This window comes from Martes martes (genome assembly GCF_963455335.1).
Source record: "Martes martes genome assembly, chromosome: 6".
Lineage (NCBI taxonomy): Eukaryota > Metazoa > Chordata > Mammalia > Carnivora > Mustelidae > Martes > Martes martes.
This window is the reverse complement of record NC_137893.1, coordinates 106,287,176-106,312,461: the sequence shown is the minus strand read 5'-3', so window position 1 is coordinate 106,312,461 and position 25,286 is coordinate 106,287,176. Positions and strand designations below refer to the sequence as shown.

The 25,286-nt window shown below is 34.8% G+C and overlaps 1 protein-coding gene across 1 annotated transcript in view; it reads left to right on the top strand.

Annotated features, from left to right (window-relative positions):
• EYS (eyes shut homolog) overlaps positions 1–25,286 on the top strand; it is a gene marked incomplete at both ends in the record, with an annotated part of 1,618,725 nt that overhangs the window by 281,451 nt on the left and 1,311,988 nt on the right. The window lies entirely within an intron of this gene.

Genomic DNA, 25,286 nt, shown 5'->3' with positions numbered 1-25,286 from the left:
TTCTTCTTGTGAGGGGGAGTGAAGTCAGGAATGACAGATGTTACTATCTGAGTAAAGTCACCCTTCTAGATCCTCTTAAAATATCCAGTCTCTTCCTCTTTTTCAACCCCCAAATCCAATCTTATCCATGACTGATTCTATTTTGCCTCTTAAATATTTCTTGATTCTGTTTACCTTTCTCCCCTTCTTTCCATCTCCTTGTGTCAAGCTGTCATTGTTACTCACCTGAGCTAATTTAGAGCTTCCTGTTTTCTCTAATGCTCCCTTCTCCTCAGATGTTTCATTTTATATACTGAAAACAGAATTTTCCAAAACACAAATCCGATCTCACTGATTCTGCAATCAGTCCCTGGCTCAACATACTCCAGTGTCTTCCTATTAACATAATATAAAGTGGTCAGTCTTTAAGTGGTCCCCAGTCTGGTCATGATATCACCTCTCTATATCACCTCAAACAGCTAATCACTCTCTCTCACTTCCTTCAATATACCATATACCCGAGGGTCCTTTAATATTCTGTTCTTTCTCATTAGAATTGTCTCCCCACACTACCCCTTCTCTAATAATATTTATGTGAGAAATATTAACACAGGTTGAAATATTACATTTCAAAAGTATTTTCAGAGTAGAATACCAGTTTTCCTAAAGTACCTCAAGTATATCTGTGATTAGACAGAATTCTAGGGGTACCTGGGTAGCTCACTCAATTGAGCATCATGACTTGTGGTCATGATCTCATGGGTCATGGATCAAGTCCCACATTGGGCTATGCACTGGGCAGGCAGTCTGAAGATTTTCTCCCTCAACTCCTCCCCCCACCCACATGTATACTTTCTCTCTCTCTCTCTCTCAATCTTTAAAAAAATAAAAATTATATGGGTATTATAAAAGATAGTGCTTGCAATATCCAGTAATATGTTTCAATAAATTAAATATTTGACATAAAGATGTTTTTAAAGCACTTGAAACTTTTTTTAAGGAGAAACTACAGTCTTTTTGATTGTAGTTTTCAATCTGATTTGCACTATGATAATAATCTACTTTAATTAGAAATATCAAATACAACCTACTTATCGCTGCTTGGAAATGTATAATTTTTAAGAAAGTTCATTTTGATTGAATTATATTCTATTATTAATTTATATTATCTAATACTTTTCTGTGTATTTCATTTCCTTACCACCCTCATGGCTAACTTATTTTATTCATGAAGAATCCTTTAGCGATCAAAATCTTTTAGTAACACAGGTAAAAATGTTCAAAGGACATCACATATTTAATTTATGATTTAGGGAGAGAACCAAATTGAAAGGAAAGGATTGTTTTATTTTCAAACTCTAATGTTATTGAATGGATCATTTAAAATGCATATCTATATATTTATTTCTGACATAAAATATATTTAATATTTATATTAATTTTACATGTAAAAGATTGACAATATATTTGCTATAGACCATGTGTTATGGAAGTGTTAAACAAGTTTGTAGAAGCTATGTTGCTGGTCCACAGTTTCAAAATAGTTAAAGACAATTTTGGAGTAACTAAGAAATATAGGACAATTTGCATTTACAAAGCTGTTTTCTGGCAAGCATCCCAGAGTGCTGTGTATAATCAAATAAAATCACAATTAATGGTTAGTATTAAAATTCCAGTTCAAACATATCAAACAAAATCACAAATAACAGTGTCAAAATGCCAAATTAAACAGATAGACTCTGATTCTAGATTTCTTTTAAAAAGAGTGGGATTTGCTGCTTTAACATTAACCAACATGCTCTTTAAGTCTTGGAATCATTTTTCAGAAAACTTTTATTCTAAACTATGCATAGGTAAATTTGTTTTTAAGTCTGTGGATATGTCTCTGCCCAATCCACTGAAACAGTCCTATCTTCAGAATCGTGTGTCTGGAATGTTAGAGCATTTTAAATTATAGGTTTTCTATTTTAATTACAAACAAGTTTTAGTCAAATGATATTAAATAAGAGACAGAAGGGAAAAAGCTAACTCAGTACATTCATACTGAAAAAAATTAACACAATTTTATAAAATGAACTTGCCACTTGAAAAGTTACCTTTTTAGTTGAGGATAGCAAAGGTAAAATATCTTACTAAATAAGAACAAAAATGAAGCTACATTGTTTATTTTATTCTACAACAATTGCAGATAAGGTAATCTTAAAGCATTTCACCTAGAGGAAACATCAGATTTTCTCTGTCATTTCCATAGGAAATAAAATTTGTTTTTTTAAAGTAAGAGAAGAGTGGACATACATTAATCTAAATCACTGAAGTATGACATTACTCAATGTTCAACTTCCATAACCACTTTAAAAGTTCCAACTCAAATCATCTTTCACTTGGAAAAAAAGCATAGATCTGTCTCCAGACTCACAAATCTCTCATCTATCACTCATATGGTCACAAATTTTCTCAATAGCTTCCCTTTTTTCTTCAAGTCTGTACAACTGTTTGGGCATCCCAAGATCTGGTCCCTTATTCTTCTGTGACTCTTATCTCAAGATCTTCTGATATGTACATTGTTCCATTCCTTAGCACCACAATAAAATTTGCCATTCTTAAAACTTACCTGAATCTTGGGGCATCTGGGTGGCTCAGTCAGTCAAGCATTTGACTTTTGGTTTTGGCTCAGGTCCTGATCTCAGGGTCCTCCATCAAACCCTGCAGTGGGATCTGTTCTCTGCATGGAGTCAGCTTGGGGTTCTTTCTTTCTTCCTCTGCCCCTCCCCTGCTTGTGAGTGCTTGGGCTCTCTCTTACCTCTCTCTCAAAACTTATCTCAATCTTAATATTAAGTTCATTTCCCCCCCCCTTTCCTCGTTTCAGATTTTTATTTACTTATCTAGGCTCAAGTAAAATACTACTTAATTTCCAAATAAAATTAGTTTCTCCTTTTTGTGTGTGTCTCAAATAAAGAATTTATTCTTCTTGTTTTACTCCTTTTTTAGTCAGAGTTAATTAATTACATTGTTACCAATTACAGTAAACCATTTTTATGAGCACATTTAAAAAGTTTTCATTATTTTTTACCAACTTTAATTTTATATTGCATTCAATTACTTTCTAATTTCAAAAACATTGTTTTCCAATTGTTTTAAAACTATTTTTAAAATGAAAGAGCGATATAATATGTATTCATAATCTTAATTCCCAAATGTAACTTTTACTCATACAACCTTTTTTTTTTTTACTCTCTCCCTTCTTCTTGACTTTTTATTTTTGATTATTCCATGAACATAATTCTGAATATTATCTTTCACTGCCCTACTTTTATTGGCTAAGGTAAAGGTTAAGCTGCTAGAAAAGTTAGGCCCTAAAATGAGGTATTAATAAGATAAAAGTTTATTTCTCTCTTAATAAGTAGCCTGAGATGGGGGATTTAGACTGGTAGGCTAGATCTATTCTTAGAGTCATTCAAAAACACAGTTGCTTCCATTTGGGGATGTGCCATCACTTAAGTTTCTGTTGTTACTTATTTGGTTAAAACTTGGTATCTGCCATGTCTATGATTTTGCTTATGGGAAGGGGAAATAAAGGAATTTTGAGCTAGCAATTTATTTTTAAACAGGTGAGAGGAAAGTTGCACATACATCTGTTTTGCATGTATTCAACATGTGCAAAGTTAGTCCATGAAACTCTCTGGCTGGGAAATAATAGACTTCATTTGCAAGATCATATGCTTGGGAAAAAGAGGAAACAGATATTGAGGGAACAGTTGGCATTCTGTCACACACCGCATTAAAACTGTTAAAAAAATGCATTCAATGCCTAACTAATATTTAACATTATGTATTTACCCATGATGTAATTCAAACTTATTGTAAGACACATAAATTTCCTGTTTGAGGCTGAAAAACGAGGCTTCAGTAATTTTTTTGGTCATTAATATTTTCTGTACTTTTTAATTTTTTACTCAGCATAGTGTCCTCAAAGTGTAATCGTTATATTAAGGTGTCCAAACACTTTTGGGTTTTCCATAATATTGTCACTGTGTAATCTAAGAAAGTCAGCTATTGATTGCACTAGTAGATATTTATCCAAGGGATACAAAAATACTAATTCAGAGGAATACATGCACCATGATGTTCATAGCAACATTATCTACAATAGCCACATTATGAAAACAGCCTGTCGATTGAAGAATGGATAAAGAAGATATGGCATGTATAGATATATAATGGAATATTACCCAGCCATAAAAAATAATGAAATCTTGCCATTTACAATGACATGGTTGAAACTGGAGAGTATTATGCTAAGCTGAATAGTTCAGTCAGAGAAAGACAAATACCATATGATTTTCTCACAAGTGGAATTTAAATAACAAATAAGTAAAGGGGGGAAAGGGGAGGGGAAAACAAGAAACAGAGTCTTAACTATAGGGAATAAACTAATGGTTACCAGAGGGGAAGTGGGTGAGGGCATGAGTTAAATAGGTAATGGGATTAAGGAGGGCACTTGTCATGATGAGCACTAGGTGTTGTATGGAAGTATTGAATTACTATATTGTACACCTGAAACTAATATTACAATGTATGTTAACTAAGTGGAATTTAAATAAAAACTTAAAAAAAAAAAGAAAGTCATGTTGGTTTTATCTTATTTGTATCAGTAGTTCTACAGAAAAAGTGGTTAGCACTGTATTCATATTATTATTTAAAACATAAGTAATTTTAGTATTTGTTGGGAGATAATACTCCATTGATTTCTCAGATTTTTAGCCTTATGAACAGAAACCCTGGTTGACTTTTTTTAGACCATGTTTTCAAGGATGTTTGCACAGTAAACATTCTTGGAAAATAAAAATGGCCTATTTCAGGGACAGAGTGCAGGCTTGTTTACAACTTAGAATATAGGGGTAGTATCTTTTGTCAGAGCAAAGGCAGACATGTTTACTGCCAGGTAAAGATGGTATCTCTCTCTACAGCAAAGGTTCAGGCAGGCTTAGTGCCAATTATAAAAGATTCAGGTTCTCTATGTGGAGTTCCTCTTTTGTGATGCATCTTCTAATTATTCTTTTTTATGAGAAATTTACATAGTTTAATTTTTTTAAATTTTTCTTTCTTTTTTTAGCATTTATTCTCTAAGTTGCTGGTTCTTGCCTTTCCTTTTGATGGAGTTTCTGTGGACAGATAAAACACATTATTTCATTATGTGATACAATTGTATGATATTATGTTTATATAGATTCATATGTATAAAACACGTATATTGGAGTTCTGAATGGAGAGTATATTTTCATTTGTTTTTCTGAGACATTACTTGGTTGGACTAGATAAACTTTGTTTATGTGTATTCTATGGGCCTTTCTTAATGAAAGTAAAGTGAACTTTATATGTTGATAAAAGTTTTACCTCACTAATTATTAGAGGTTTAAAAACATGGTACCTAATTTATAAATAATTACACAAGACATGTCATTAATCATGCTGTTAAATAATCAGCACCACCAGTGAATATTTTCAGATGGAAAATGCTAAAATCATTTAGTGTTCTTCAATTTATAATTACAGCTAGATTAAAAACATTAGAAATGTTTACTATATTGATTATCTGCTGTCTTATGTAGTTTGCTGATTGTATTTTATGGGCTACATTTAAAATTTAATGCTTGCATTGGAAGTTAATGTGTTTTTTTTTTCTGAAAGTGCACGAAAGGAAGACATTTTTATGTTGATTAAAGGGGAATACTTTGTGAAGTCTTAATTTTTTTTGTATTATATAGGTAAACATATACATTATTTCTAGGAATTCAAATATTCTATACTCAATGTGCTATCTAAATATGTTTATAGAGCCAACATTGTTTTGTTAAAAAAATCTGTTAGGCTACTGAATATTTTTTTCCCACCAACGAACTGTGTTGAGTGGCATTATCACATTCCCATGTACAACAGAATTTACTTAAATTTTGATGATTATGGAATTAGAAATGTTAGTATAAAGAAGAATTTGGGGAAATGTTATATTTTGTCAAGTTTCCCCTGGCACAGGGTTTCTTCTTCTATCAACTGCCAAGACCAGGTACATAGCTAATAGCCTAAAATTAGGATTCTCCAGATTGGTGGATCACAATTCATACTCTTACTACAATCTAAAAGAGCCTCAGGACAACAACTTTCAGTGGGGTGCCACCTGTGAGCTGAAAGGGTAAGCTGAGAGAATCCAATCCAGCTCCCAGCAGGGGATCCCTGAGCATCATCCCCCTGCTTTTCTGGGGAGGGACAGGCCAGCCTCCTAAGCTGGTCCAAAAATGACTTGAGAGAATGAGGAAAGAAGACTAGACTGCCTTGGAGTTTTCCTTGCTGTTAACAGATGCAGCAGGATGAGGGTCTGTACCTGAGAAGGGGCTTGCTTGCATGGTTTGAACTTCCCACCTGTGTCAAACCTGAGCACCCAGGTTTTTGTTTTGTTTTTGTTTTTGTTTTTGTTTTTGTTTTAAGATTTTATTTATTTATTTGAGAGGAAGAGCATGAGTGGGGAGGGAGGGGTAGAGGAATAGGCAGATTCCCTGCTGAGCAGAGAGCCCACGGGGTGGGGGGTTGGGGGGGTGCTGTCTTTGATCTCAGGACCTGAGATCCTGACCTGACCTGAAGGCAGAGGAGGCTTAACCAACTGAGGACTGAGCTTTCCAGGCACCCCACCCGGGCTTTTTTATGAGCTGTCTCAGATGTGGGACAGAAGGAGAGTAGGGAGGAGAGGGGCTTAAAAGCTGTCAGCAAACATCAAAAACTTGAGTCAGAATCTTTACTACAAAAGTGTTAGTCTATACTATTAAACAATTCAGAATATAAATAGCAGACCTGTATTCTTGGATTACATTAGTAAAATTAAATGGAACTGAATAAGGCATGTATTACTCTATTTGAAATACATAAAATGGGAAAAGGTTGAATTAAGCCCCAAATAAAGTGTGTTTAACAGTGACCCTTTTAGAACATTTTCCATTATTTTAAAGTCAAGATTAATGTGTTGCAAGGAATACTATGACCCTTAGGTTTTGCCACAACTTAGACAAATGGCCCTCTGCATTTGTCCAGCATGTTAAAGCTCTTCTTCTACTAGTGTTAGAAGAGGATGGATTCTCTGAGATTGTACAGATTGACAGCATCTTATCTGAGGCATTCACACATGCTTCATGAAAGCAGAGAAGTCAGTTTACCCTCTACTGTGACTATTTATTTGCTTTTTAATTGGCTTGGGCTAGTTTAGTACAAGAAACCTTTAAATCATACTTGAATTCAAAGGAGATATATGATGGGTGAGAGCATCTGTCTTGGTAATTTCTAAGTAAATAAATTACACCTATTCAGACACTTCACAGAGCATTTATAGGAACTATTAAGTTCTTGGTCAGTGCTGTTTTCTGAAGTTGTACAAGGTTTGTGTGGTTATAGTAATAAAGCATTGTTCCTTCAGGCAAGATACCCTTTACCCTTAGCTATTGATGTAAATGTCACTATGATTTAATGCAGATTGATACAATCAAGAGAAGTAATACATATATTATTCATTAACCTGTGGGCATTTAAGTAAAGGCAAAGAGTTCCAACACCTCAACATAAGTGCAAGTTCCATTTTTCTTTATAACTGGGTTGGATAGATACTAAATATACATAATCATCCTGTGTGACAAATTTCTAAAAACTATTGAGTCCAAATCCCATTGTCTCTTTCTAGTATGCCATAGATTTTTAATAAATCAAACCTTCCATTTGGAAATGATTCGTAACTTTTCTGAATATAACACATAAAAGACACATCTAACTCAGTCATAAATGCTTATATGTCTTCATGCACAGATGGCCCATGAGGTCCCCTTTGCTTCCACTATTATGTAAAAGGTTATGGACATGATTCTGATAAAGTGAATATTTCATCAGTTCAGAATTTAGGGAAAATCTTAGCTAAAGATCATGACCAACTCTTTTCTCCTTGCCAAATTGAATTGTGTGTGTGTGTGTGTGTGTGTGTATTAAGTCAGTGAAAGGTTAAGAAAACCAGAAGGCAGACATTGATTCAACTTTTTCACCAAAGCTGCTTCTACTTTTTATAAGACATAACATTAAGTAATGATCATACTCTAACTACCCTATTTTGTCAATTCCTTACTTTTGTGTTCCCCACTACCCGGTTATTCCTAGGTTTGAACAGACAATCCATTATCACAACCTATCTTAGAAGTGGAAAGGACTCTTGAGTTCCTTGCTTTCTTTGTGAAAAGTGAACTCCTTTTATATATCTGTATGACCAACTTAATTCAATTAATTACATTTATTTACAACTTTTCTCACTTATTGTATTGCAATGTGACTTCCTGGAGATAAATTAAAATTAAGAAAAACTGAATTTAAGACAACACAATGAAAATTGTTTTATAAAACATGCTATTACTCTTCCATCTTTATAATTTATTTTTGAAAATACCCTTAGGAAAACAATAGCTCAAGCTTTGCATGAGAACAGAACATTGGGAAGCACAATTGAATAAGGTTCTCTTGATTTATGTAAATTTTTATGTAAATTAACTAGACATGGCATAGTTGCAAGCACTCATAAAATAAGCATTTTTATCAGCATTTAATACTTTCTAAGGAATCAGTGAATTAATAATTGTGTATTTTGTTGTGTGTCCAATAATTCCTATAATTTAGTACATTTTCAAATTTTATTGAATGTATGGATGAGTGGGTGGATACTCCCATTCCGTACTCAGTGTGAGTACTCAAAGTGAACTCAGTACTTTACTGCATTATTATTCGCTTAATCTTTGTTAAAAATGCAAGCAAAGTAGTGTCACTGTAATTTTACTCCTGCAAAGTTAAAGATTTTAGTGCTTAAATATGTTCAATGATTTATTTGAGGTTAAATAGTAAGAAAAGAGGATAAAGAAGTTTATATTGTTAAGCCAAATTCAAAAATAATTTTATTTATATTTCCCCTCATTAGTTGCAAAGTCCAATAAATGTATATTAAGTTAGTACACATTTCATAATTTCAAATTATGGGACAAGAAATGCCTCAGTAGTGTATGAGAACTGAAATGAATATAATGTCCTTTATTAAACAATGCTGGGACCAGATATACTTTCTTTCTCTGTGATAAACAGTACTGATTTAAAGTAAATATAAGGTAGTTACTTGTATCTATAAAATAAGATTACAAAGCAACTAATATAGATTACTTATTAAGACTTATTATTCATCAGATTGTCTCAAATACTTGCTTCAAGACTCTAACCTGATTATGTCTAGTGATCCAAAGCTATTAAGTCATAAATGTTGCCCAAGCCCATTTAGGTCTCTGTCTTGGTTTCCACTCAAGACCATCTAGCAAAGGCCCTATAATACTAAATATATCCTCCTCTGCCTTTTCCCATCTGCGTGACTGCTAACATTTTTCCAAAGCAGTGGTCATCCTGAGTGCAATAGTTTTAATCAAGTTGGCTTTGTTTTGACCAGCAATTTCTTTTCTGGGACTTCTTGGAAAGATTTGGTAACCAATATGTAGCCTAATGACATTAATTAGCAGGAATCTGTTCAAAGAAAAAGTGTATGGTATCGAAGAATAATTATTAATAGAAAAATAAAATAAGAGTGGATATTTTAAGTGTATTAAAAGTTAAACAGTGTATGCTCTAATTAGATCTAGACATGATAGTTATTTCAAAGAAGCATTTAGATACAAATTTTTATCTCCTTCCACTTTCCTTTATTCTCTTATGCTTGTAGATGGCAGTTTCAGGGAAATAACTGTATGTTAATAGCAGGATAGCCTTTTGTTCCTCAAATAAAATGTATGTGAGGGATGCCTGGGTGGCTCAGTTGGTGCGTCTGCCTTCAGCTCAGGTCATGATCTCAGGGTCTTGGGGTCATGATTTCAGGGTCCTGTGATCCAGCCCTGCATCAGGCTCCCTGCTTAACAGGGAGTCTGCTTCTCCCTCTGCCACTCCCTTCCCCTTGCTCATCCTCTCTCTCTCTCATTCTAAAATAAATAAATCAATCTTTTAAGAAATATATATGAGGTCACCTGGATGGGTCTGCGGATTAAGCCTCTGCCTTCAGCTCAGGTCATGATATCAGGGTCCTGAGATCAAGCCCTGCATCAGGTTCTCTGCTCAGCAGGGAGACTGCTTCCCTCCCTCTCTCTGCCTGCCTCTCTGCCTACTTGTGATTTCGATCTCTTTCTCTCTCTGTGTCAAATAAATAAATAAAATCTTTTAAAAAATGTATATGAAAAATAGAAAATCATTAAAGAGATTTTGGAAGGAAACAAGTTACCTTAATATAATATTATGCCCCTCTTCTGTAAAGTGGGGATAATAGTAATGAATTTATATGTTTATTTTAAGGATTATATGATATTAAGTCAGGTACTTTACATAAATTCATTATATCTGGCACAAAGGAGATGATCAAGGAATACAATACTTCTATTAGTTGTTTAAAATTGAAACAACTTCAAAATCAAAATTGAGTAAAAATGGTAAACAAATTTTTGGTGGATATTACCTCCCATGAGCTTAGGCACAAATTTATTCAAAGTAATGCAGTTTTGTAAACCATAGGCTAAACCTTCCAAAGAAATTCTGTGAAAATAAAATTTTATTTGCTAAAATGGTTATATTTGGCATTATTTTTATTTCAAAATTATTGTCCTGTTCCTTTTTACCACACTTAGGAGAAGTAAAAACCATATTTTACCTCACTCCTATTTACTGGCCATCAGTATCCATAAATATGTTTTTTTGTGGAATAACATCACACCAACCATACTTCCTTCCTCTTGTGTCAAAAATTACTCAAAAGAAAGGTAGCTGTGTCTTGACAGGTTTAACAAGATGTCATATAGCTAGTGGAAAAATTATTTATGTATTTCTACTTTTCTTTAAGGAAATAAATACTGTGCAATACTTATCTCAAAAAATCGAAGTGTTAAGTTCTTAGCAATCATTTTTAAAGAATGCCTTATCAATGTTTTTAAAATGAATAAATGCCAATCATATCTTCAGTACAATGTTGTGTATAATCACAGGCCCAAATACACACCTAGAAAAACATGAAATAGGTCCTGATATAGAAAGATCTGGAGTTTATCAACAGTCAATGTGTGTTCACTTTTTTAAGTAATGTTTTTTAACCTCTTATGAGAAAAGCTGAATTAATCGTACATCTAAATACTTGGAAGTGTTTTCACTGGCTAATTTAATCCTCTCCCAATTGTTTATTTTTATCCCAATCTTTGATTGCCAAAAATTTTGACATCATATGTCAATATGTTTCTCTCCATATTCTAATAGGTTTAAGGCTTTTCTATTCTTATTTTTTGCTTTATTTTACATTGAGGTTGCTGTCTTACTTATAAATATACATTTCATGTTAATATATTGTTAATTCAGAAGTGGAATGTTCTGTAACAATCTGTCTTCTGTCTGCAGTGACCTTTGTTGGTTAAGAGATTCTTAATGCTCATATAATCAGATTCACATGATTTTAGAAATTATTCTCTGTTCTAGGTGAAGTGAGGATATTCTTAATGCTTAATTGACTTTATAATTTTATATTTATTAAAATTTATAGATTTAACAAAATTTTATATTTAGATTTTTAATTTATTTTTATTATATCTGATTGTGAACTGTTGGGTAGGGATTTAATTTCCCTCCATATAGTGAGCCAATGAGCTTAGCAGCATCTACTATAAAATGTAAGCTTTCTCTACTGCTTTGTGGGACTACCTTTATCATATATTAAGTTCCTACTCATGTTTAATTCTGTTTTTAAGCTATTTTGTTCTGTATTGTTTGGTTATTCTTGCAACAATCCAACACTTCTGTTTTATTATAATACATTTTAAGTGTAATATTTAGTATTTTAAATTTTTTCTCATGGGGTTTTCAATATATTCAAAGTTGATTCCACAGTAATTTATAGTTGCCATTGCTATTGTATAAGGTGTATGTATGGGTATGGAACTTCATTCTACTGCGTAGAATGGCTTCATTCTACTGGCTAGGCAACATATCAGCCCTAGCTAGAAAGACCATTGTTGTATAACAGATTTTGAAACTGTGTCAAAGAATGCATCATGGAGAAAAACAAGCAAGAAACTGCATGCTAAGTGTAAGGAGAGAATTTCAATCCAGAAACCATAGCAAGCAGCAATGGAGCTAGGAGAATGAATTAATTAAATGGTGCATGTAGCTCTAATAAAACCAAACATATAAACAAAGTAAATAAGACAGAGCACAGGAATGAATCAAGGACTGGAAACACAGTGACCAAAACAACAAAACAAAACAAAACAAAAAAAAACATATGAATGGGTTCTTCAAGCATGGGATGTCTCTGGTTATGTTGCATAAGCCAAGTTACCCTGGACTAAGTTTGAATTACCTGTTTTTCTTTTTTTTTTTTTTTTAAGATTTTATTTATTTATTTGATAGAGATTACAAGTAGGCAGAGAGAGAGGAGGGAGCAGACTCCCCGCTGAAAATAGATCCAGACGCGGGGGTGGATGCCAGGTCCCTGGGACCGTGACCTGAGCCGAAGGCAGAGGCTTTAACCCACTAAGCCACCCAGGCGCCCCAGAATTACCTGTTTTTCTACTGGATATGTTCTCATACATGTATTATTCTGTGCTTTACTTACCTAAGGTTTTATTTGTTAACATGTTTTTCTTTTTGCTTTACTAACATTTTAATATCTTTCCCAGTTCAACTTTAAATATGAAATGGCTTTAAAGCACCTTTTATCCTCCTTTGAAAGTTTATCTTTCAAATTCTTTAATGCTTAAATGCAGGTGGATATTTTTCTCCTAGGAATATTAGTAGTCGGGGAAATTGTTTTAAGTGTATTAGGCATAAGGCATAGTATAAGAAATTTTATTATTATTATTATTATTATTCAAATTTGGCTTTACTGTTTTTAGTGGGTTTTTTTGAGGTTACAAGCAAAAATAAAATGGCTAAATAGAAAAACCAGGAAGACTAAAAAATAGAAATGAGTAAAAGTGAGACTAAGCAGAAAATGAAAATAACCTAAGTAAATTGTGTCCTGCTTTTAATTTTAGCTTGGGGCTTTGAGATACATTAACCACAACTTGAATTGCTTTTAATGTTCCAAATTACCACAGCAATTTATTATACATTTTAAGGGCAGAGTTCTAGAACACAGTGAGAGGAAAAAAAAATGTACTAAGAAACATGCAAGTCATTGTGGATTAGATCCTGTGAAATCAGTGTGCTTACTTTTGTTGTACACTGAAATGTGCACTAATCACTCATTCCTTGAAAGTATCCTAAATTATTTTTTAACTTCTACCTTAAAATCATGTCTTGCTATCTAGATGTACTTCTTTCCCCAATTTTTAATAAAACACTCATGAAAATACAGCAAGTGGTGAAAGTTCACAGTACATACAATATTGGTAATAGGTAGCCTCGTAGTACCAGAATTAGGATTGTATGGATGAAGGCTGGAAATTTAAGTAATAGACTACTTAATTCCATCACAATGAAAATAGACATGCACATCATTCCCTATTCTTTCTCTACATTGGTTTCTTGTTTCAGAAATATCAGCCCCTTCCCATCTCCAAACAGAGAAAATTGTTCCCTTACTGGGCCTGTATAATTTTGGAGTTAAGATCATTATGCACAGGTCTCCTGATCACTGAAAAGAGGCACGGGAAATATACTCAGTGGTTAGTGGGCTGACTGCTTACTGTAGATACTAGATGTAACAAATAGTATTCTCCTCTGCCCCTGCTCTCCACCAGGATTGACAGTGTGGGAAATGAAGCTATCATGGATGCTTCTAAGAAACCAGTGGCAGTCAGTGTTCAAGGTCTTGATGAATGCAAGGAATTATGGCAGTGAACATTTAAAATCAGGAGATATGTAATGAGATACAGGATGATGCAGCAGAAGGACAAAAGATGAGGGGCAGATCTTTAAAATGGAGATACCAGGACACGTGGGTACTTCAGTCCATTGAGCATCTGTCTCTCTGGATCATGAGGTGGAGCCTGGAGTCAGGCTTCATGCTCAGCAGGGAGTCTGCCTAAGATACTCTCCTTTTCCCTCTGCTCCTTCCACCACTTGTGCTTTCTCAATCTCAAATAAATAAATATCTTAAAAAATTAAAACGGATTGCTTTCTCACATTGAGGTCATTCATCCATTTAGAGTTTATCTTTGTGTGTGGTGTAAGAGAATGGTCCAGTTTCATTCTTCTGTATGTGACACTATCATTGAAGAGACTGTCTTTCTTCCATTTGGTATTTTTTCCTGCTTTGTCAAAGTTTAGTTGGCCATAGAGTTGAGAGTCCATATCTGGGCTCTCTGTCTTGTTCTATTGGTCTATGTGTCTGTTTTTGTGCCAGTACCATGCTTTCTTGGTGATCACAGCTTTGTAATATAGCTTGAAATCAGGCAATGTGTTGCCCCCAGCTTTATTTTTCTTTTTCAACATTTCCTTGGCTATTCGGGGTCTTTTATGGTTCCATACAAATTTTAGGATTATTTGTGCCAACATTTTGAAAAATGCCATTAATATTTTGATCAGGATGGCATTGAAAATATAGATTGCTCAGGGCAGTATAGTCATTTTAGTGATGTTTATTCTTTAAATCCATGAGCCTGGAAAGTTTTTCCATCTTTTTGTGTCTTCTTTGATTTCTTCCATGAGTGTTCTGTGGTTACCTCCTTGGTTAGATTTATTCCAAGGTATCTTATGGTTTTGGGTGTTATTGTAAATTGAATCAATTCTCTAATTTCTCTTTCTACAGTTTCATTGTTGGTGTGTAAGAAAGCAACTGATTTCTGTGCATTGATGTTGTATCCTGCCACATTAATGAATTGCTGTATGAGTTCTAGTAATTTGGGGGTGGAGTCTTTTGTGTTTTCCACATAAAGTATCTTGTCACCTGCAAAGAGAGAGAGTTTGACTTCTTCTTTGCCAATTTGAATACTTTTTATTTCTTTTCGTTGTCTGATTGCTGTTGCTAGGACTTCTAGTACTATGTTGAACAACAGTGGTGAGGGCAGGCATCCTTGATCAGGCAGTAACCTCTTTGACATTGGCCATAGCATCTTCTTTTAAGACATGTCTCCAAAAGGCAAGGGAAACAAAAGTGAAAATGAACTTTTGGGTCTTCATAAAGATAAAAAGCTTCTGCACAGCAAAGGAAAGAGTCAACAAAACAGAGGCAACCCACAGAATGGGAGAAGATATTTGCATACCAGACAAAAGTCTGGTATCCAAGATCTACAAAGAACTTCTCAAACTCAACACCCCAAAAGTAAATAATCACTTCAAAAAATGGGCAGAAGACATGAGCAGACTCTTCTCCAATGAAGGCATACAAATGGCTAACAGACACATGAAAAAACGTTCATCATTAGCCATCAGGGAAATTCAAATCAAAATTGCACTGAGATACCACCTTACACCAGTTAGAATGGCAAAAATCAACAAGGCAAGAAACAACAAATGTTGGAGAGGGTGTGAGAAAAGGGGGAACTCTCTTACACTGTTGGTAGGATTGCAAATTGGTGCAGCCACTTTGGAAAATGGTGTGGATGTTCCTCAAAAAACTAAAAATAGAGTTACCCTATGACCCAGCAATTTCACTACTGGATATTTACCCCAAAGATACAGATGTAGTGAAAAGAAGGGCCATCTGCACCCCAGTGTTCATAACATCAATGTCCACAATAGCCAAATGTGGAAAGAGCCAAGATGCTCTTCAACAGATGAATGGATGAAGAAGATATGGTCCATATACACAATGTAATATTTACTCAGCCATTAGAAAGGGTGAATACCCAACTTTTGCATCAACTTGGATGGGACTGGAGGCAATTATGCAAAGTGAAGTAAGTCAAACAGAGAAAGTCAGTTATCATATGGTTTCACTTACTTGTGAAACATAAGGAATAGTGTGGAGGACATTAGAAGGAAGGGAAAAATGAAGGGGGAGAAATTGGAGTGGGGATGATCCATGAGAGATTAAGGACTCTGGAAAACAAATGGAGAGTTTTAGAAGGGAGGGGGTTGGGGGAATGGAGAGCCTGGTGATGGGTTTTAAGGAAGGCATGGATTGCCTGGACCACTAGGTGTTATATGCAAACAATGAATCATGGGACACTACATCAAAAACTAATGATGTACTGTATGGTGACTAACATAACACAATAAAAAAAATTTAAAAATTAAAGTGGAGATATAATGAGTAGTCTTATTTATTGTGGATAAAGTACTGAGGTGAATAGGAGAAAAAGATCATTTGATGTAAGATGATGGAAACATAAAGAATCCAGGTTGAGATTATTTCATCTCTGTAGATATTAATATCATTGGGACTGATTAAATGAGATGGGAGGAAAGAAAGTCTGTGATCCAGAAGCTAAAATCTCCTAAGGAAAAAAAGTGGGAGTATGAGAAGGCAAGTCTTGAGTAAGAGTGGATGATGGTACTCTCTGCTTAACAGGTGTGTTCCATGAACCAGTAGCACTGGGGTCCCTGAGAATTTTTAGAAATGCAAACTCTTAGTTCCTATTCCAGGCTTACTGAATCAGAGTCTGCACTGCATTTTAACAAGAATCCCATATGATTCACATTACAGTTTGAGACATACTGGGATAATATGCACCTCAAAAAAAATTTTTTTTTTCTTTCAAAAGAGGGAGAAGGAGTGATGTCTGGAAGCATTGATAATGAGCCACAAGAACAGTGACTCAGCCTCCTGCCTCTGACATACTTTATATGTAAAGAAAAGAGCCTCAACTTAAAGCTACAGAGGAAACTTGTTCTCTGAAGAAAATTAGTTTTTTTTGTTTGTTTGTTTGTTTGTTTTTTTTTAAAGCTATGTTTTCCTGGAAGCACATTCTATTCACTTGAGGAGCTTTAAAACAAAACAAAACAAACAAACAAAAAAATCTCAGGTCCCATTCCTGAAGTTTCTAACTTAAATTGGTGTGTATGCAGAACAGTGATTTTTGTTTATGTTTGCTTCGTCTTTTGTTGTTGTTCTTTTATTTTGTTTTCAATAACTAAGACTGATTACGATGTCCAACCAAGGTTGAGAAAAAATGATACAAGGTACAGAGAGGGAGGTAAAAGGCTAATAAACCGAGAAAATGGAATTTTTCTTATCAGGTAAGCAGATATCAGGAGGGCACCCTGGACGTGTTTGGACATGCCATGTTGACATGTCGAGTCTGAGGACTGTAGGATGTGTGTCTGGGTGATCTGTGATCATCAAGGTTTGGAGAGTGGGTAGTGACTCAGTTTTAATTAGATGTTCCATGCTCATGGATTGGAAGAACAAATATTGTGAAAATGTCTATGTTACCTAAAGCAATCTACACGTTTAATGAAATACCTAACAAAATACCATCATTTTTTTTTTCAAAGAAATGGAACAAATAATCCTAAAACTTATATGGAACCAGACAAGATCCCAAATAGCCGGAGGAATGTTGAAAAAGAAAGCTAAAGTTGGTGACATCACAATTCCAGACTTCAAGCTCTATTGCAAAGTTGTCTTCATCAAGACAGTATGGTACTGGCACAAAAACAGACACATAGATCAATGGAACAGAATAGAGAGCCCAGAAATAGATCCTCAACTCTATGGTCAACTAATCTTCGACAAAACAGGAAAGAATGTCCAATGGAAAAAAGACAGCCTCTTCAACAAATGGTGTTGGGAAAATTGGACAGTCACATCCAGAAAATGAACCTGGACCATTTCCCTACACCACACACAAAAATAGACTCCAAATGGATGAAGGACCTCAATGTGAGAAAGGAATCCATCAAAATCCTTGAGGAGAATGCAGGCAGCAACCTCTTTGACCCCAGCTGCAGCAACTTCTTCTTAGAAATGTCACCAAAGGCAAGGGAAGCAAGGGCAAAAATGAACTATTGGAACTTCATCAAGATCAAAAGCTTTTGCACAGCAAAGGAAACAGTCAACAAAACCAAAAGACAACTGACAGAATGGGAGAAGATATTTGCAAATGACATATCAGATAAAGGGCTAATATCCAAAATCTATAAAGAACTTATCAATCTCAACACCCAAAGAACAAATAATCCAAGCAAGAAATGGGCAGGGGACATGAACAGACATTTCTGCAAAGAAGACATCCAGATGGTCAACAGACATGAAAAAGTGCTCCACATCACTTGGCATCAGGGAAATACAAATCAAAACCACAATGAGATACCACTTCACACCAGTCAGAATCGCTAAAATTAACAAGTCAGGAAATGACAGATGCTGGCCAGGATGCGGAGAAAGGGGAACCCTCCTACACTGTTGGTGGGAATGCAAGCTGGTGCAACCACTCTGGAAAACAGCATGGAGGTACCTCAAAAATTTGAAAATAAAGCTACCCTATGACCCAACAATCACACTACTGGGTATTTACCCTAAAGATACAAATGTAGTGATCTGAAGGGGTACGTGCACCTGAATGTTTATAGCAGGAATGTCCACAATAGCCAAACTATGGAAAGAACCTAGATGTCCATCAACAGATGAATGGATAAAGAAGTGGTATGTATATGCAATGAAATACTATGCAGCTGTAAAAAGAAATGAAATCTTGCCATTTGTAATGATGTGGATGGAACTAAAGGGTATTATGCTGAGTGAAATAAGTCAATCAGAGAAAGACAAATTATCATATGATCTCCCTGATATGAAGAATTTGAGACGCAATGTGGGGGTTTTGTGGGTAGGGAAGGAAAAAATGAAACAAGATGGGCTCGGGAGGGAGACAAGCCATAAGAGACTCTTAATCTCACAAAACAAACTGTGAGTGGCTGGCAGGAGTTGGGTAGGTAGAGGGTGGTTGGGTTATGTACATTGGGCAGGGTATGTGCTATGGTGAGTGCTGTGAAGTGTGTAAACCTGACGATTCACAGACCTGTACTCCTGGGGCTAATAATACATTATATGTTAATAAAAAATAAAAATTAAATTAAAAAATTATTTGAGCAATAAATGGGATTAATTTTGTTGGTTTCTGAGAAGGTGCAGGTACCAGGTCCATTGCTATCTCTCTTCATGATGAAATTTAGGTGGTATCTCAATGTGGTTTTGATTTGAATTTCCCTGATGGCTAATGATGTTGAACATTTTTCATCTGTCTGTTAGCCATTGGTATGTCTTCTCTGAAGAAGTATCTATTCATGTCTTCTGCCCATTTTTCTGACTTGATTATTTTTGGGGGTGTTGAATTTGAGAAGTTCTTTATAGATCTTGGATACCAGCCCTTTGTCTGTACTGTCATTTGCAAATATCTTCTTCCATACTGTGGGTTGCCTCTGTTTTGTTGACTCTTTCCTTTGCTATGCAGAAGGTTTTTATCTTGATGAAGTCCCAAAAGTTCATTTTCACTTTTATTTTCCTTGCCTTTGGAGATGTGTCTTGAAAGAAGGGGCTGTGGCCAATGTCAGAGATGGAATTTAGAGTTTGTGGCTCCTTGTGTCTTGGTGCAGGATGGTGACTTTTACCAGCAGTTACTCACAAATGTTTAGCTTGAACTTCCCCAGTTTTCTTGCAGATAATAGTATCCCCAAGTAAGCCTCCACTTCTTTAAGTATTACACTAGAGTTCACTGGTGCTGGCCCTCCAGCAATTTCTTAACTAGGGGATTTACATTCATATAAAGAATATATAAACTAGTTTTTCTACAAATGTAATTGAAAATATGAAGTGTTAACTATGTATATTTTACCTGATTTGTTTGATATTTTTTCTTCACTTATTTTATGTCCATGATTTCTGCTTTTATTTTAATTTAAAGTCTTATTACTACAATAGGTTTTTTATTTAAGACTTTTGAAATTCCATTTAACTTAAGCATTTTAGCACATCTTCAGATATCTTTACATCAATGACAACTTAGTTGGGTGTGGAATCATCATTTCCTATTTTCTTTAAGTGTTTTTGAAACTTGATTATTTGTAGTCCTTACAACAGCCTCCAAACTAGTCATCCTAATACAACTTTAACTTCTGGTAACCTACTTATCACAAAGTAACCAGAGTAGTCCCATTAAAATATAGATTCATTTGTTACTCTCTAGCCTAAAACTCTCTTGGGGCTCTCCATCTGTCAGAATAAATATAAATTACTAAATTTAGCCTTCCCTGATTATAGATGGAGGATTATTAAATAGCATGCATCTGACATAATTCACAGATGTCATAGGTACACAATATGAAGCTATGGGACATGAAAAGGAAGAATATCCAGTTAGTTTGAAGAACTGGAAGTGCATGTGATAGCAAATAGACTCCTTCCACAGGTCCATAGAATTGGTTTAATAATACTGTACTTAACAGAGAGCCAAACACAGTGTTTCTTTTTTGTTAACACAATTAATAAGATCTGTATTTAACTTTACAAAATATACCTGATTATTTTACATTTATTTGGATCGGTTCTTAATTGGGTTATGTTTACTAAGTGAAGCCTTCCTAGACTTATCATTTGTCTACCAACACTTTTTACAACAAACCTCTAGTCCACTTCTCCCATTCATCTCATACAGTTCTTTTTGGGTTCAGAACACTTCAGTTAGACTGAAATATTTCTTTTATCTCAAATGAAACCAACCTGATCTCACTATAGAGAGCAGAACTTCAAAAGACTGAGTTCTTTATCATCATTCAAATCTCAGTTAACTTCTTCCTCTTCAAAGAGATCTTTCCAAACTACTCAGTCTAAATCACTACCAAACTTAGCCCTTCCCCATTTTTTCTCCTATTACTGGTTTTATTTCTTCCTTATAGTTTCTATTGTCTGTATTTATCTGGTCCATGGTTTTTTTTTTTTTTTTTGCCTTTTCATTCCATTGTTGTACTTCTTTCCACCTTTCTGATGAAACAATTTCTTACTTTTCCTGCCCCTCAAAAATATTTCATGACTTAAGAGAAGGAGATCTGATGTTGCTCTATCTCCAGTACATATTTCAGTGACTAGAACACTATAAAACACTTAAAAACATTGTATTTTTTAATGTCAGACTCCTCCTTGGAAATCTCCATTGACTCATCTTGTTTTGCTTAGTTTTTTCAATTTATTTAATTAAACTATGAATACACCTATTCCCTATAAACATATAAATAGAATCTGTATTTTTGTTTTTGTAGTTAACTCTCTCATATAACAAATAGAGAGTATTTTGTTGCTTGAATTCAATCCTTGTAATGCTATTTATTTCCTTTGTTCCTGTGTACTGAGGAGAGACTCATTCTTGGAAAACCTTGTTCATTTGACTAAGCACATGGGCAGATATTTGGGGCAATATGAAGCAGTTGGTAAATTACTACCTTTACATAGTGGTCAACACTTAGCATTTACTGATCAAATTTCCTTCAGTACTTCATTTTTCTTCCATGACTTTAAAGTTCACTATAACAGATACCATCACTTACCCACTTTTTACTTCTACCTACTTTAATTCTGGAAATGGCAGTGGCCAAACAGTTTCAGACAGCACAGGGTCTAATTAGAATGGTGTTGAAAAGAACTCCAGCTATCAAGAAAGTAGCATTCACAAAAGTGTTTTTATTCCTGGATCAGTTGGGTTAAGCTAAATAATAATGAAAAATATAGTAACAGCCTACAGCCTAGAGAGCTTAAAGCAATGAAGATTTATTCCTCCCATGAAATTCGTTGTGGGTTTAGATAACTCTTGGGAACATATTATTTGTGTGAAGGCTTAGCACTGTTCCTCTAGTACAACCCTTATTCCCACTATAGTGACTGGGTTGGTGAAGAAAACACAGAAGAATGTCAGCCTGGCAATTAAATGTTTCTGCATATAAATGATTCGCATCACTCTCCTCACACTTGACTGGACAAAGTAAGTCTAATGTCCACACCTAACTTTACAAGAGTAAGGAAGTGCCATTCTTCCATGTGCCTGGGAAGATAGAGTTCTGGATATTTGTGGAGGGTTAAAATGCTCACAGCAGTCCCTAAAATATTAATGTAGGGAGGACCCATAAAGGGTGGCAGAAAATATCTTCCTGTGTGATAGATCCAAATTTCATAAGTACAAACTTAGATTTGTAAAAGTGTAGCTTTCATTTTTGTACAACAGCTTAAATCAAGACCTGATTCTGTGATCTGAAAATACACCTGAAAAAATCTGTTAATATTTTTTGGTGTGGGCGGGGATTGAGAGAGCCAGAGGGAGAGGGAGAAAGAATCTTAAGTAGGCTCCATACCCAGCACAGAGCCCAACAAGGGACTTGATCTCACATCCCTGAGATCATGACCTGAGCCAAAATAAAGAGTGGGACACTTAACCAACCAAGCTGCCCCAAGTCCGTTAATTCTTAATAGTGTCTGATGCAGGTAAATTCAGTCACCTTTTGTTTACTCTTCATAGAATTGGTATCTAAAACTGAATTTAGTGACATTCCCATGACTCAAACATTTTTCTCTCCTTTTTCCTGAAGAACTTAGATACACAAAGACCCTGGGTGGGATAAGAGCAGTCATAATTAGACCATGTTTAGCTTCAGTATATTCATCTTGGTCCAAATGTCAGTCATTGTCCTTTTGCTAGAGTGTACCTCACTGTATGCAGGCTACCTCCATATGCAATCCCTTAATTGCAGTTTTATCCCTTTCTCCCATTATTCTGTCACGAGAGACCTTACAGGACTAAAATTACTCATCTTCCATAAATCAAATGTCCATGCCTCACTTTCCAGGATACTATGAGGGGGAAATGTGTTGTTTAGAACTCAAGAATATTGACGTGATTATGGGGGTTGGGCTGAAAATGGAAGGCCCTTAGTGATAAGATCATGCTGATTTTATGAATGTTTGGTGTATTATAGACTATTACTTTTAGTTTCTACTGCACTTAAAAGAATGTACTTCTGGAGGATTTCAGTTTGAATGTGGGGGCAGGGAGAAAATAGATCACTATGTTTTTATATCGTTTAATATTGTCTGGTATTCATTTTTGCATGTGTCCAGCCTGTATTTAAACAGTTATCGGAAAAGTCATGAATAAATCATAAATCATACATAAAGACAAACAGAATTAGGAATGTGCAAGCTACTGGGTTCATAAACATAGTTATTCCATTGAGAGACAATATAACTGTGTTATGAAGTAAAAGTCTTGCAAGTTGTGAGATTGATGTACTGCCTAATGGGCTAAGGATGCAGAAAAGTCTTCCAGATTAGAGACACTTGGGTTTAAATCCTAGGTCCAGGGGCGCCTGGGTGGCTCAGTGGGTTAAGCCTCTGCCTTCAGCTCAGGTCATGATATCAGCGTTCTAGGATCAAGCCCCACGTCGGGCTCTCTACTCAGCAGGGAGTCTGCTTCCCCCTCTCTCTCTGCCTGCCTCTCTGCCTACTTGTGATCTCTCTCTCTCTCTCTCTCTCTGTCAAATAAATAAATAAATAAAAGCTTAAAAAAAAAAATCCTAGGTCCACCACTTAGTGGTGTGACGTCTTACAAATGACCAAAATGCTAAAAATCTCAGTTTTACCCTCTGAGGAAACATTATGGACAGAGATGTCTTTTATCAAAGAACAATGTTAAGGATGGCTTTTAGTGGATAACGAGGTGTATGTTTGACTGTCACAATCTGTTTAGAGATTAATTTATACAATACAGATAAATTGCTGACCACTATACATGCATATATATTCACATACATATATGATGTATTCAATAACCTTTTTCTAATTAGTACTAATATTATGCTGTGACTTGACTATGAATACAACCTAACAAAAATAAAAGGTGTGATACATAGATATCAATATCTGTCTCTCTCCCTTCTCTTCAGCATAATATCAGGAATCTTTTTGAAGGCATATGATAAAACTGTTAGCTAGTCTAATCTGAATTACAGAAGATAAGTAGAAACTAATCAAGTGAAGCAGAAATAAGAAATAATTTCAGAAAGACAGAATGTAAATTAAGGCACAGACTGCATATTGCTAAGGTAAAACTCCAAAACAGTAACTTTTGCAAATCTACCTTGGCAGGTAGAATGAGTGACAAATGAACATGGACAGTCGAAGTGGGTCATTGAAAACCTTAATTTTCATGGGAAAATACATGAAATTTTTGTTTGGGATTTGATGGAAATTCAATTTAAAAGTTTTAGAATGAGAGTTATATGGTCAGATTTCATATTTATTCAATCTTGCAGCTATGCAACATACGTATGTATGGAAGATTGTGGCAAAGATGCTAAGAGGTAGGCACCCAAATAAAACATTTTGGGTAGTGGATAATGAAAGCTCAAGTTAGAATGTTACACAGAGAAATAAAAAGAGCTCAAGGATTATTTATCATGTAAAATTGACTCTACCTATTGACTGAAAACATATGTGACCTGAGAAAATAGTAAATGTGTACACCAAAATAGTAAAATAGTAAAAAGTATACACCAAAGAAAGGTGTGTAGAATAATGGAATCATCAGGGGAGTGATCACCATTATCGAGAAAGATGATGAATAAGGTAAGCAAAATAGAATAAGCATTTGATAAAATCTAAAGTACAAAGGAGCAGTTCAGCCTAGAGCTCTGGGTTTGGGAGCCATCAACACTTGGCTGATAATGGAAAACTTTGGATGAGATCACTTGGAGAAGTGAATACAGAGTGCAATTTAGCGTAATCAAAGAAGGAGAGTAAACTTGAAGGCGAAGGAAGAGCCCACCATCAAGAAGATATGCTTCCAGTTATGAAATAAATAAGTCACTTGGATAAAAAGTACAGCATAGGGAATATAGTCATTAATATTTTAATGACTTTGGTGACAATAACTACACTTGTGAATGTTTCATAATGTACATAGTTTTAAATCACTTTTTTTGTACACCTGAAACTAATATGTCAACTATACTTCAACTAAAACTTTTAAAAAGGACAATTTCCAAGAGAGATAGTATTACCTTCTTTATTAATATTAGTATATAGAGAGGCAAATAGAGTAGATTAACTTCCCATTTGATAATACTTTATGTACTGCTTAAGGTTATAGACTATTTTGTGTAATTCCCACAGCCAGCCTGAAATATCATTTTATATATGAAAAAAATGACTTAGGAAGATTAACTAAATTTCCAGAATGAGGATGCCTAATTTCAGTCCAAAACTTTCTGCAATGAAAAACTATCCTTCCTTTAATTTGGTCATGACATTTAAGAATAAGGAATAAGAAGATTTTTGATGATAGTGATGCTCTATAGAAATGAAA